Genomic DNA, 12,872 nt, shown 5'->3' on the forward strand with positions numbered 1-12,872 from the left:
AAAAATATCACACAAGAGAGCTTAAGGACAGGGTACAGGAGTTACAAAGGGTACACTTGGGTACAACAGAATACAGCACTTAAAGAAATGGATTCAAGGACCAAGAGGCCAAAAGTTCTTGATATAAAATTTCAGGGACAGAGCTAATGCTAAGGGGTACAGGGGTTACTCGGGGTACACATGGGTCCGGCAGGATACAAGCCCTAAGAAATGGGTACAAAGTTTTAGATTAGGCTGAACTTCTCTTTAATATTTGTATTTACATCCAGCTAAAAGTTTTGCACAGAATAGGAAATTATAAGGTGATAAAGAAAGACCTTGTCTTTTTCTTCTTTGGATATTTAAGGGTGATCATGAGAGATGGCCTGACCTTTATCCATAGCCAAAGAAATTATATGATAAAATAATGTAATTAACCCATTTATGGATATTGGGTCCAAACTTCATGGAAACTAATTCTTAAATTTGGTATAAAATTCTATTAACCAGTATTGAAAGTTACCCGTACCTCAAAATCAAACAATAGGAAAAGACCAAGCATCTGAGACTTTCTCTTCAGTATACTGCATAATATTTCATAAATTAATCGTGTGTTTTACCTTTGTTAACCTAAAACTTATAGATGAAACCAGTTTTATCAGGACTGATAAGTTTCTCCAAATATTTGCAACGGTACTACAAGCTATTTTATATATAATATTAAAAAAATAATGAGATGCCAATTTATTGTCTATAGGTCTGTATCCTATAGGTAAAATAGTGATTATTCCAATCATGCCTCTGTGTATGTATTTTTGTTGTTGTTTTTTTTTTTTTAACACCCTTCTTGAGAATTTTTCACTTGTATGGAAAAGCCACCACTTGCCGGTGGAGGGCTGCAAATTTATACCTATACTCGGCACTCGGGGCTATTGAGAAGTGAGGGATCTCTTTTGTGCCAATTCCTATTGTGACACAGCACCTCGGTTTATTTGGTCTCATCCTAAGGACAGGTCTCCAATTCCTCAGTGGATTCGAACTCGCGACGTAGGGATGGCAGCACCTTACTCCGTGACTCTTTAGAGCAGACGCTCTAACCACTGCGCCACGAGGGCCTCTGTGTGATTGACACACTATCACACTATCATACATATGGATACATTACATGTATATACTAATGGGCCTGATAACAAATATTCCGAGATGTTTCAGAAATTAAAATCTTTAAAAACTTGATCTCCAGAAAATTAAATTAAGCCATCAGTAACAGGTGTCTTATTGGCCTTCATTTAGTTAAGTTATAGAAGCCACTTTTAATATATAATTTTACTTTCTATAAAGACTAGATTCCCCTAGCTGCAGAACTGTAGCGTTTATATGGTTTCCCGTTTATACACTTGTATTTAAGTCTTTGACCATAACGCTATAGATGGTGCAAAGATGGTGCAATTTACGGTGCAACATATTTTTAATGCAAACTGTATATTTTATCCACCTTCTAACCATTTATAGTTGCATGTCACTACAGACCAATTAACTTATTTGTTTTGAATTTTTGTCGGATATGGCAGCTAGATTATTCAAAACAAGCGAGATTATTGGTCTGTAGAGACGATTGTAAAGGGTCAGGAGGTGGATAAAATATATTCAGTCTGGTTAAAAAATTTGTCCAGAATTAGGGAGTAAAAGGTAGTTGATTGACAAATGCTGGAAAGTAGAGAAATTCTCCCCAACCATGTGCAGAAAATCTTGCACCATAAATTGCACCATATTATTCATGATTATTTGCATTGTGGGATCTGTAGCATTATGATCAAAAAATAAAATGTAAAACCATGCATATATAATGCTACAGTTCTGCAGCTAAGATTGCCCTCTAGATAACTTAAAGTTTGTGAATATAATCTTTGAAATTGAACCCAGAATTTCTGTCTATTTTATTTAGTTCTTTGTTTAGGTGTAGGATATAAATTTTCATAAAATTGCTTTGTTTTAGATTTCAAGCTGGTCTTGATAATCTCCCCATTATCTTTTACAAGTTTGGGAATTAATTATTGTACATGTATTAAAAAATATCTTAATTTTAAACAACAAAATTAATGTGATGGTTTTAAAACTTCCATAATTTCTAATACTATTTGGGGGGGGGGGGGGTTCATGAAGAAATAAATATTATTATTTAGACTTTAGAGAATCAGAAATTTGATAATTAAACTTTAAAATTCATTTTGTACAACCATGCTCTTGAAGTAAATTCACTCATGCAAAACTTTTGTTTATTAATTTTTGCCATATCTGAGCAGTATATATATGTACATGATCAAAGTCTGTACATGTAATAATTATACCCCCTGCTAAGGAACATGAAGTTTAGGAATTATATTAGAATTGATATTAGCATGTCCGTCAGAGTGTATGTAAACAGATATGATCTGGTCCAGACTAAGTACTACATAGATTTGTCTGAAAATTTATACACTCCTTATTCAGGTACTACATGAAGATGTGCACCTAGTATTTCCATGTTGATTGGACAATTTTTCTTCTTTTTACATTTTTTTTTTATTTTTAAAATTAGGTCACTGTAAACTTTAATTAAATTTAATTAAACTTTAATTTTATAAGATGATATGGCCAAATATAGAAAAACCTGTCAGGCTCATAACTGGAAAATTATTTGGCTTATAGAATTATCCAACTTGATTGACAAATGCATCTTTAGTAGAGGGTGTGTTGCACCCTACCTGAAGTCACTGGTGACTTTAATTTATAAATGTAAATGATATGACCAAATTTGTCCAAACCCTTTTTTGGGCTGATCTAGATTAGAGAACTAGAAACAAGAAATTTTTTGTCAGTTGGTGCATAATTTGTAGAGAAATGTGAAAATGTGATCTGGCTAGGTCATTAAAACTTAAAAAGTGATAAAGTGCTTTTAAAAATGCAAGTTTTAAGAAACGTAGTCATCAAAGTAACCTTATCAAAAATGCTGTATGATCAATAAATATAATTATGTATTATACTATCGATGTCATTTTTTTTTATTCCAAGTGAAAGAAAGAATAAAGTAATTAATACATTTGAACTGACTTCAAGCTATTTATCATAAAACATGTTAATAAGGTTTAAAAAAAAAATATGTACCGTAAATTAGAAATTTAATTAATTCACAACACGTATATTGAGTGGATGGAAGTAGGCCAGGGGTACCCGTTTGTAATGAACAGCTCACGAGCATCTCTTATAAACAGATCGATAGACAGATGAAAATATGTCAGCATCTTTGAAATCTTGTTTTCTGTGATATGAATCAGATTGCAGTTAAACCTATATACATGATATAGCAATAAAATTACCTGAATTTATGACAACATCGTCATGATTCTTCTATGAAAAGAAAATAACGGAAAGAAATTGTTAATCCAAAACAAATTGACATTATGATTATATGTATAATCTGTCATGTTACGGTGCCAATTTAAAACTTCTTGCAATTTTGATCAGTTTACTGCAATTTTGAATACTCTAGCTGCACATGCAGTCCGTAAACAAAATGATCTGTTAAAAGAAAATCAGCGGCCCATCAGTTGTGAGATTGATCTTCATCATGATAACAATTAAATTCTAAGAATCTTATTATTTTTTGCAGTTTGTCATTTTGTTATTACATCTTTTATAGAATCTTTGTTAAAGCAAAAACAAAATTTTTGTAAAAATATAAACAAATATGAATTAGTAAATATAGATTAACATTGATAGAACCTTGTTTAATGTCGGACATTCTTTAATCAAATTAATGTGAATGATAATAGTCATTGAGACCTTTGATAAATAAAGCTATTTACAGGAAATTTAACACTTACACATACACTCAATTGAAAACAGGAATGCGAGCTGATTTCTTAGATATATATTTGAATATTGATAGAAATACTAGTATTTCCACTTGATAAAAGCTATATTTTACAGATATTTTATAGAAATATTTCCATCAGCTGTTAAAACCTTTAATTTTCATAAATACAGGTAAATATTTTAACATCATTGGGGGGGGGGGGGATGTACTTAATCAAATGATTGAAAAAATTTTATTTTTAAAATGACTGAGAAGATTTACTACTCATTGAATGAAAAATAAAACTTTTACTGGATAAATTTATATATTAATTAAATTTAAAAAAAATCTTAATATATGTTCTCTTGTTTCCTAAATTAAGGTTGCCATAATAGGGAAATGGGGTTCACATATATCCCAGAATGTTTGGATTGAAAAGAAATTCAGAGTCAAAATGGGAAATTCATACAGAACTATTTTGGATTTTTTTTCTTCAAAAGTTTTATTTCAATAGTTACAAATGAATAACTGGGGGAAAAAATTTAGACCAAAAGCTGATTTAAAATGACTGTCAACCCCATCCCAACATATTTTCCTCATTGTAAATTGCAAGGGATTTTAATTTTCACACCTTTCCTATGGAGAACATAAGGAGATCTGTATATTTCTTGTATATTCTATGTGAATTGCAAGGTTTTACAGTTTCACACCTGCTCAGGAGAACAATAGGTACAGTGTATACTGAGTGTCCTTACCAACCGATCTTCATCTGAATCAACAGATATGCATTATACACTGCATTCAACAATATTGTAATTAAGCCCCCTTCCACACACATTATTTTACTCTTTTTGTGTGATTCCATTTATAGTTCTAAATTTTACACTATATTTAGAGTATACATCTTTCCAATTTAATAATGATATATAATTCAATGAAATCACATTGTTTCAGTTGATATAATCTAGATTTTCCTATTCATTTTGACTTGTATATTTAAAAGCAGTATGTCATAATCTTGATCCTTTTGAGTGATTTGGAAAATAATACATAGAATTTGGTATCATTCTGCAATAAATAGTTTTCTAAATTGTTAATATATAAAGTAAAAAGAAATGGGGATAAATTCTCCCCTTATCTTACCCCAAGGTTACACATGAAAAATTCAGAGATATTTTGATCAATATATATCTTCGATTTAATACCACTGTACATATTTTTTATAAATCTTAGACATTTACCATCTATACCACTTTTTAACACTTTGGACCACAAACCAGATCGCCAAACAGTATAGATTATATACTGGTCTGACATCAAAATAATAATACTCATTATTTGTTCAATTCGTTAAATCAAAATTACCAGATAAAATCAGCCAAATTTATATAAACAGCTTTTATCCGTAGATTAACAAATCTCTACATAATTTAATGGACAAAGTGATTTATCTGCATGCTTATAGGTCCAATGGACCGGGTGCAGTTTAGTTTAATGTTTATTTTGATTTCAATATATAACTTACAATGTTTATAATGCACAATGTCACTATTATAATAAATGATTACTTACTTCCTTACTATAATTACATTGTAGTATCTAAACTTATAAGCAGTCTGTGCTATATATGCCATATAAACCATTTTATTAGGTATTGTAAGCTTTAATATATAAGCCTTATAAATCTTTCCTCTATTAATTTTGATGAAGGTTTCCACTTCAGCTCATAATAAAATATGATCTTCATTTAGATGGCATGACTTTTGATATGTTTATTCCTGGGAGTCTTCATCATTAAAATTATCCAAATTAAACACCACTTCCCAATATTTTTAGGATCATGAAGTATAGTTTTGAACTGGAGTAATATTCTTCACAAAAACTCACTATCCTGATTGATGCCTGTGGATTATAATTAAGTTAGTAAAAATGGTCTCTGCAGATTTAGAAATTTATGGGCTAGTGAAAAACTAGCAGGTTTTCACAAATTCCCGAGTAAGGAAAGAAATGAAAGCAATGTGATCCTGTTGTAATAGGTCTATACTCTCTCAGACTCATCTGAGCCAAGAAGGGCTTGTGTGGCATAATGGTTTCAAATTTAATACTTACTTGACAACACTTAATCACCTCCCTTTAATTGACACTGTGTTAAATTCTAAATTATTTCCCTTTATAATCAATAACCTTTAGACTACTCAACTCAATCAATCTCCACTGTCTACAACCTATACCTCCTATTATTAACTCACACTCTCTAAGTTACTCTAAATTTATTAATAAATGAATTAAATCTCTCAGTCAATAAAATTCTCTCTATGTACCCAGAATCTTCTAACTTAATCTTTACTAATATATCCCACATTCCCAGCTTAGCTGGAAATCTTCAACTTAGAAACCCTTGTAAATCTTGAAATAAGGCAAAATACAATTTAATATAATTAAATGAAATGAAACAAGCAATAACAAATCTAAACTCTGTATCAGTCTGTCTCTATATAGTCACTGTCTGTATATATAACCAACTTCTCCCACAATGCTTATGTTGGAAAAGTAAAACTTCAAAGTTTAAATTAATAATTCTCAAAATTTCTCTTAGACCTACTGGATGAAAATTAAAAACCAATAATTTCCTAATAATTAAATTTCCTAATCACTAGTAAAATTCCTGAAAATTCCCAAATCTGAATTCCATTATAAAACAATAGCAAAATTTAGAAATCCTCAGCTAAATGTATAAATTAAAATTACCGAAAATTTAATGAAAAGATTTTTAAATAATTTAATTTATTTAATTTTCAAATTTATCACAAATTTACTAAAAATTCTAACAAACAGCAAATGTTAATACATGTAATGTCACTAAAATTGGCCAGAACTTCCACAAATATTCCAGAAGTTCCTAAAATGAGCTGGAAGTATCCCTGGCTCTTCTTCAATAAAATTAGATACATTGTATTTTTAAGTCTGAATTCAAGAACGCCAAATCTATGCTTACTTCTTACCACAAAAACCCAGAATCTCTAAATAAATGATCATAGCAGAAGAGCAAAAATTCCTTGAATCTCTTCTTTTTTTAAAAAAAAAATTAAAGACATGACGTACAAGTTGGAAAACATTGGAAATGTCGGAAGATGTTGGAGAATCTCTCATGACATTTCCCGTAAGTAGCAAAGTCCTTAGAAAAATCTAATTACAACATACAAAACATTATTCTGATTTTAAACTATCACCAAATGCATTCCTAAATGGAAATAGACTAATCATTGTCCATGAAATAACACAATTAACTCCAAACATCCCTAATCTATCGAACTTTTACAATCGGGCTTGACCTGCGACCAAGTTTGTAAACAATTCAGAATTCTACCAGTTTACAACTGGACAATAAACCCCTGAAAATCAACTGAAAACAAGATAAACTACAGGAAAACAAGAAATCTTCCAGAAAGCTATGGATTATCTACTAGGGAATACCAATTAAAAGTCCCTGGCAACTTTAAGCTAAAATTCTACAACTATTTTGCTGTTTGATTCCTACTTAACTCAAAACATGTGCACAAACTATTCCAACTAAACAAATACAAATCACTTAAAGTTAAACTTGTCAATAATCACCTATCAACTACATGGAAAGCATAACATATACATATTCCTTCAATGTCAAGTAAATATGCACATATACAAGCTCACCTCAACATTCCTACAAATATCAACTGTAATAATCAGGTTCAATAACTATGCAACCAGTCTGTCAAATCACTGGACTGTTACACTGTACGTACTGCATAATTATAAATCTCCTGTGTCTGATTCACTTAGCAATACGACATGGTTTATTAAAAATTGTCTTTCTCTAACAACCAAATTTCCTTCCACCCCCACCCCCCTTTTTTGTTGTTTTTTTTCTTTTTTGCTCATCATTTTTTTTTCAGTGAATGAAATTTATAATAGAGCTGTCCATGATCCTCTTGTAAATGAAGCTTCACCAACATAAAAATAAATAATCTAACCAAAAAAAAAAAAAAAAAAAAAAAAAAAAAAAAAAAAAAAAATTGCCATATTCCCTCCCCTCTGAATCAAAAGTTTGTCCCCTAGGTACATGCAGATTTATCCTATAATGTACACTGTATATATTAATAATTTCTGAATATCCATAGGAGAGGCATTATATAATTGCCTAATTATAAATGACCAGTAAAAGAATGAATGCATGTACACTACCTTGTAAAAAGTACATGTAGACCTATATAGTATGATTTTTCTTTCAATATGAATTAATTCTTATTGACTATTATTGATTAAATTTATACAGTTATATATGACTAATGAGAAGAAATTACTAAAAGAGAAAATACACAAAAGAAAAATGAAGAGAAAATTAGCATGAAATTTAGATGGAATATTAAAACAATACCAGAGTAATTTTGAAATTTCAGTATATTTTCAAGGCTATATATATAACTATTTGAAAGTACATAGAGGCCAACTCATATAAGCACTTTTTTATAGTATTATACTACAGTGGTATACTAGCTAGCCAATATGACTTACACTACAAGAAATGAAAAAAAAAATGTAGAAAAAAAACAATAATAAGGACGGCTGATTTGCTCGATTCTACATTAAGATAACATTACTCTGTGATAATTTCTGACTGACATCTAAGGAATGTAATTTTTAGGTAAATGTTTTTTCACACAAAAATCAAACTTAATTGTTATGATATTACTAGTTTTGTTTATCAAAGATAGATAAAATAAATGAAACTATATATAATCTGACCTGAAATAGAACAGTTACTAAAAAATTCTCCAGCAATAATATTAATTGTTATGAATACAACACTGATCACAATGAATAGTACACATACATTATAATTATGATGTGATAAATGGGTTTGTGTATAGTGTACATCATCAAGCACTGTGAGTTTGTGTTTGCCAATCAGAGTGGGGTCACAGGTAAATGACATGTGATAGGTAGCAGGTGGCCAGTGTAGCATGCAATGCTGAAGTCAATTGATAATTAATTTTTTTAAGAACATTGGACTATTAATCACAATTAAATGTCAGGTAAGGAGCTGAAATTTTACACTTTAAAATTTGCATTTAATATATTGATACTTTGTGTCTCTTACACTGTGCTATGTATGTTTGGTTGTGACCCTTTGTTTCCAAAGCTTAAGGTCAATAGGAAACTTGGTTGCTGCGTGCCAAAGGTCATATAATATGTCAATAATGTATAATTTTAGAAATGTAAATCATGTAGCCATAGTACCTTCTGTACTCTCGTTACATTCAGAATCCAGATAATACATATAATAATAAAAGTAGAATTTGTATTATTAAGTAACTTCTGTACCCAATGTAACCAGGTCACGTTAACAGTCCTTCAGAAATTTTCTACTTTCATTTTTCAATGGTTTTATACTGTAACCTTTTTGTAACCTTATAGCTAAAGGATAAATAGGGGATGTACCCTAGGGTACAAAAGTATGACCTAAAAACACAGTACCAATTTCTTGCCATATATGTTCTTACAACTTTTGATCGTCAATTCCTCATATATAGATCAATAGAAAATATACATATCATATATCATCACAATCAGACAGTCTTGTAGGATAACATATTACTAATGAAAACCTCATATAATCAATAAAAATTAAATTTCTACCTAATTTAATAGGAAAAAATAACAGGAAACAAACCCCATATCATGTTTAATACGAATAATTCTTGTATCATACATGTTTCTGACACTATACAACTGCAAAAATTCTGACACACTAATTCGCACGAAATATTGAAGCTAAAATTATATTTAATGCCTCACAATTTATATCCCTATTCCATAAATAATACACAGATGAAAACACAATCTTCATTCTCCAAACAACATGTATACATTTCACCATTTTATAGAACGTTATTAAATCTATGGCCACATTCCTTAAGTTCATCGATAAAAGTTACATTGTAGTTAACAGATCTTCTATAGTAACATGTCACTGATAGATGGCGCAACTTACAAATTGAAAATCAAAGAGTTATAGCTCGTATCAGTGGCGGATCCAGAAAGCTTGAAAAAGGGGAGAGGGATAGCCCGACCAGATTAAGTTAGAGTAGCCTATAGGTGTCCACAGCTTCGTCAAAAAAGAAAAAAAATCATTGATATATGAAATTTTGGGTTCTTCTTGAACACAAAAAGGGGTGTCCCCCCTTCCCGCCCCCCTCAAAATCCGCCAGTAATACAAACGGCTCATGGATTCCAACTTCATTTAAACTGACATCAAATACCCGCTGAACTGATAATTAGATGCTTTTATAGCGCAAAAACACAAGCCCATGCTCTATCTCTCCCTTTGCTTTATTTAAAATATTTTCTTCGATATCTTAAGAACATTCAGCTTCATTTCATCGATATTAAAAACATGTCTCCTCCAATTTACGGCTTTTAAATCCGACGCCAACTTCATCATACTGCTTAAATTATAAATAATATCGGTATTTAATTTTTTTTACAATGCGTTATAATTCAATGCTTGACACACGAGGAAAGGAGTCTAATTATTTCCACCCAGAGCGCGGACCGCCTCGAAAACATCCTATTTAGGAGCAACTCGGATTACAGCGATTACGCTGTTTTGTGCTTTCTTACAACTTTTGATCGTCGATTCCTCATATATAGATCAATAGAACATATACATATCATATATCATCAGAATCAGACAGTCTTGTACAATAACATATTACTAATGAAAACCTCATATAATCAATAAAAATTAAATTTCTACCTAATTTAATAGAAAAAAATAACAGGAAACAAACCCCATATCATGTTTAATACGAATAATTCTTTTATCATACATGTTTCTGACACTATAAAACTGCAAAACTTTTGACACACTAATCCGCACGAAATATTGAAGCTAAAATTATATTTAATGCCTCACAATTTATATCCCTATTACATAAATAATACACAGATGAAAACACAATCTTCATTCTCCAAACAACATGTATACATTTCACCATTTTATAGAATGTTATTAAATCTATGGCCAAATTCCTTATGTTCATCGAGATAAGTTACATTGTTGTTAAAAGATCTTCTATATTAACATGTTACCGATAGATGGCGCAACTTACAAATTGAAAATCAAAAAGTTATAGCTCGTCTCAGTAGCGGATCCAGAAAGCTTGAAAAAAGGGGAGAGGGATAGCCCGACCAGATTAAGTCAGAGTAGCCTGTAGGTCCCCACAGTTTCATCAAAAAAGAAAAAAAATCATTGATATATGAAATTTTGGGTTCTTTTTGAACACAAAAAGGGGTGCCCCTCCCCTTCCCGCCCCCCTCAAAATCCGCCAGTAATACAAACGGCTCATGGATTCCAACTTCATTTAAACTGACATCAAATACCCGCTGAACTGATAATTAGATGCTTTTATAGCGCAAAAACACAGACCCATGCTCTATCTCTCCCTTTGCTTTATTTAAAATATTTCTTTTAGATATCTTAAGAACATTCAGCTTCATTTCATCGATATTAAAAACATGTCTCCTCCAATTTACGGCTTTTAAATCCGACGCTAACTTCGTCATACTGCTTTAATTATAAATAATATCGGTATTTAATTTTTTTTACAATGCGTTTAATTCAATGCTTGACACACGAGGATATATAAAGGCGTCTAATTATTTCCACCCAGAGCGCGGACCGCCTCGAAAACATCCTATTTAGAAGAAACTCGGATTACAGCGATTACGCTGTTTTGTGCTTTCTCACAACTTTTGATCGTCGATTCCTCATATATAGATCAATAGAACATATACATATCATATATCATCAGAATCAGACAGTCTTGTACAATAACATATTACTAATGAAAACCTCATATAATCAATAAAAATTAAATTTCTACCTAATTTAATAGAAAAAAATAACAGGAAACAAACCCCATATCATGTTTAATACGAATAATTCTTTTATCATACATGTTTCTGACACTATACAACTGCAAAAATTTTGACACACTAATCCGCACGAAATATTGAAGCTAAAATTATATTTAATGCCTCACAATTTATATCCCTATTACATAAATAATACACAAATGAAAACACAATCTTCATCCTCCAAACAACATGTATACATTTCACCATTTTATAGAACGTTATTAAATCTATGGCCACATTCCTTATGTTCATCGATAACAGTTACATTGTAGTTAAAAGATTTTCTATATTAACATGTTACCGAAAGATGGCGCAACTTACAAATTGAAAATCAAAGAGTTATAGCTCGTATCAGTGGCGGATCCAGAAAGCTTGAAAAAGGGGAGAGGGATATTAAAGACTGAGTATTCAAACTTCTCATTGTGATACATACGGATGTAAGCTGTTCAACTGCATCAATATTCTTTCTACTTTGACCTCTCCTTTAACCTGGATCTCACTATACTTAAGTTAGTATTTAGCTCAGTTTTGAAGAAACCATTAATAATTTCACTCAACTTCATATGCTGATACACACTTTTGAGAGCTCTTACCACTGCGCCACACGCGTTGGCGACGCTCAGTTTTGAGGAATCCATTCAAGACATTTTTATAAAACTTTAGTATGCCGGTACATTTTTTCCATGCACTTTCCTGTGACCTTGACCTCACTTGTCTTTAATATGCATTTTGCTAAGTATTAAAAAAACATCTGAGATATTAATTTTATTTTATATTTAAGGGGGATTTCATATTTTACATCCATTTTTTAAGATTTCAGTTACAAAAAAAAAAAACAATTCAAGATATTCTTAACAAACGTCATACACTAATACAGATTTCAATGTTGCATTACTAATCTACACTCGGCGTGGCATTCATGTCCTGTAGATCTAAAGATATATAGAAATATAAAAAAAAGTTCAATGTCACATACATACCTTTACAGTCTTTTTCCTGGCGAAACATTGTAAGTTGCTTCCTTTACAAGCCTTTAGGTTGCTATCTTGTATAACTTTAAATGTTGCTTGACAGAGACTCGACGTTACGTCTTCCTGCC

Source organism: Saccostrea echinata, unplaced genomic scaffold, assembly GCF_033153115.1.
Source record: "Saccostrea echinata isolate AGI-Se365-2 ecotype Australia unplaced genomic scaffold, CSIRO_AGI_Sech_v1 ptg000032l, whole genome shotgun sequence".
NCBI classification, from domain to species: Eukaryota; Metazoa; Mollusca; class Bivalvia; order Ostreida; family Ostreidae; genus Saccostrea; species Saccostrea echinata.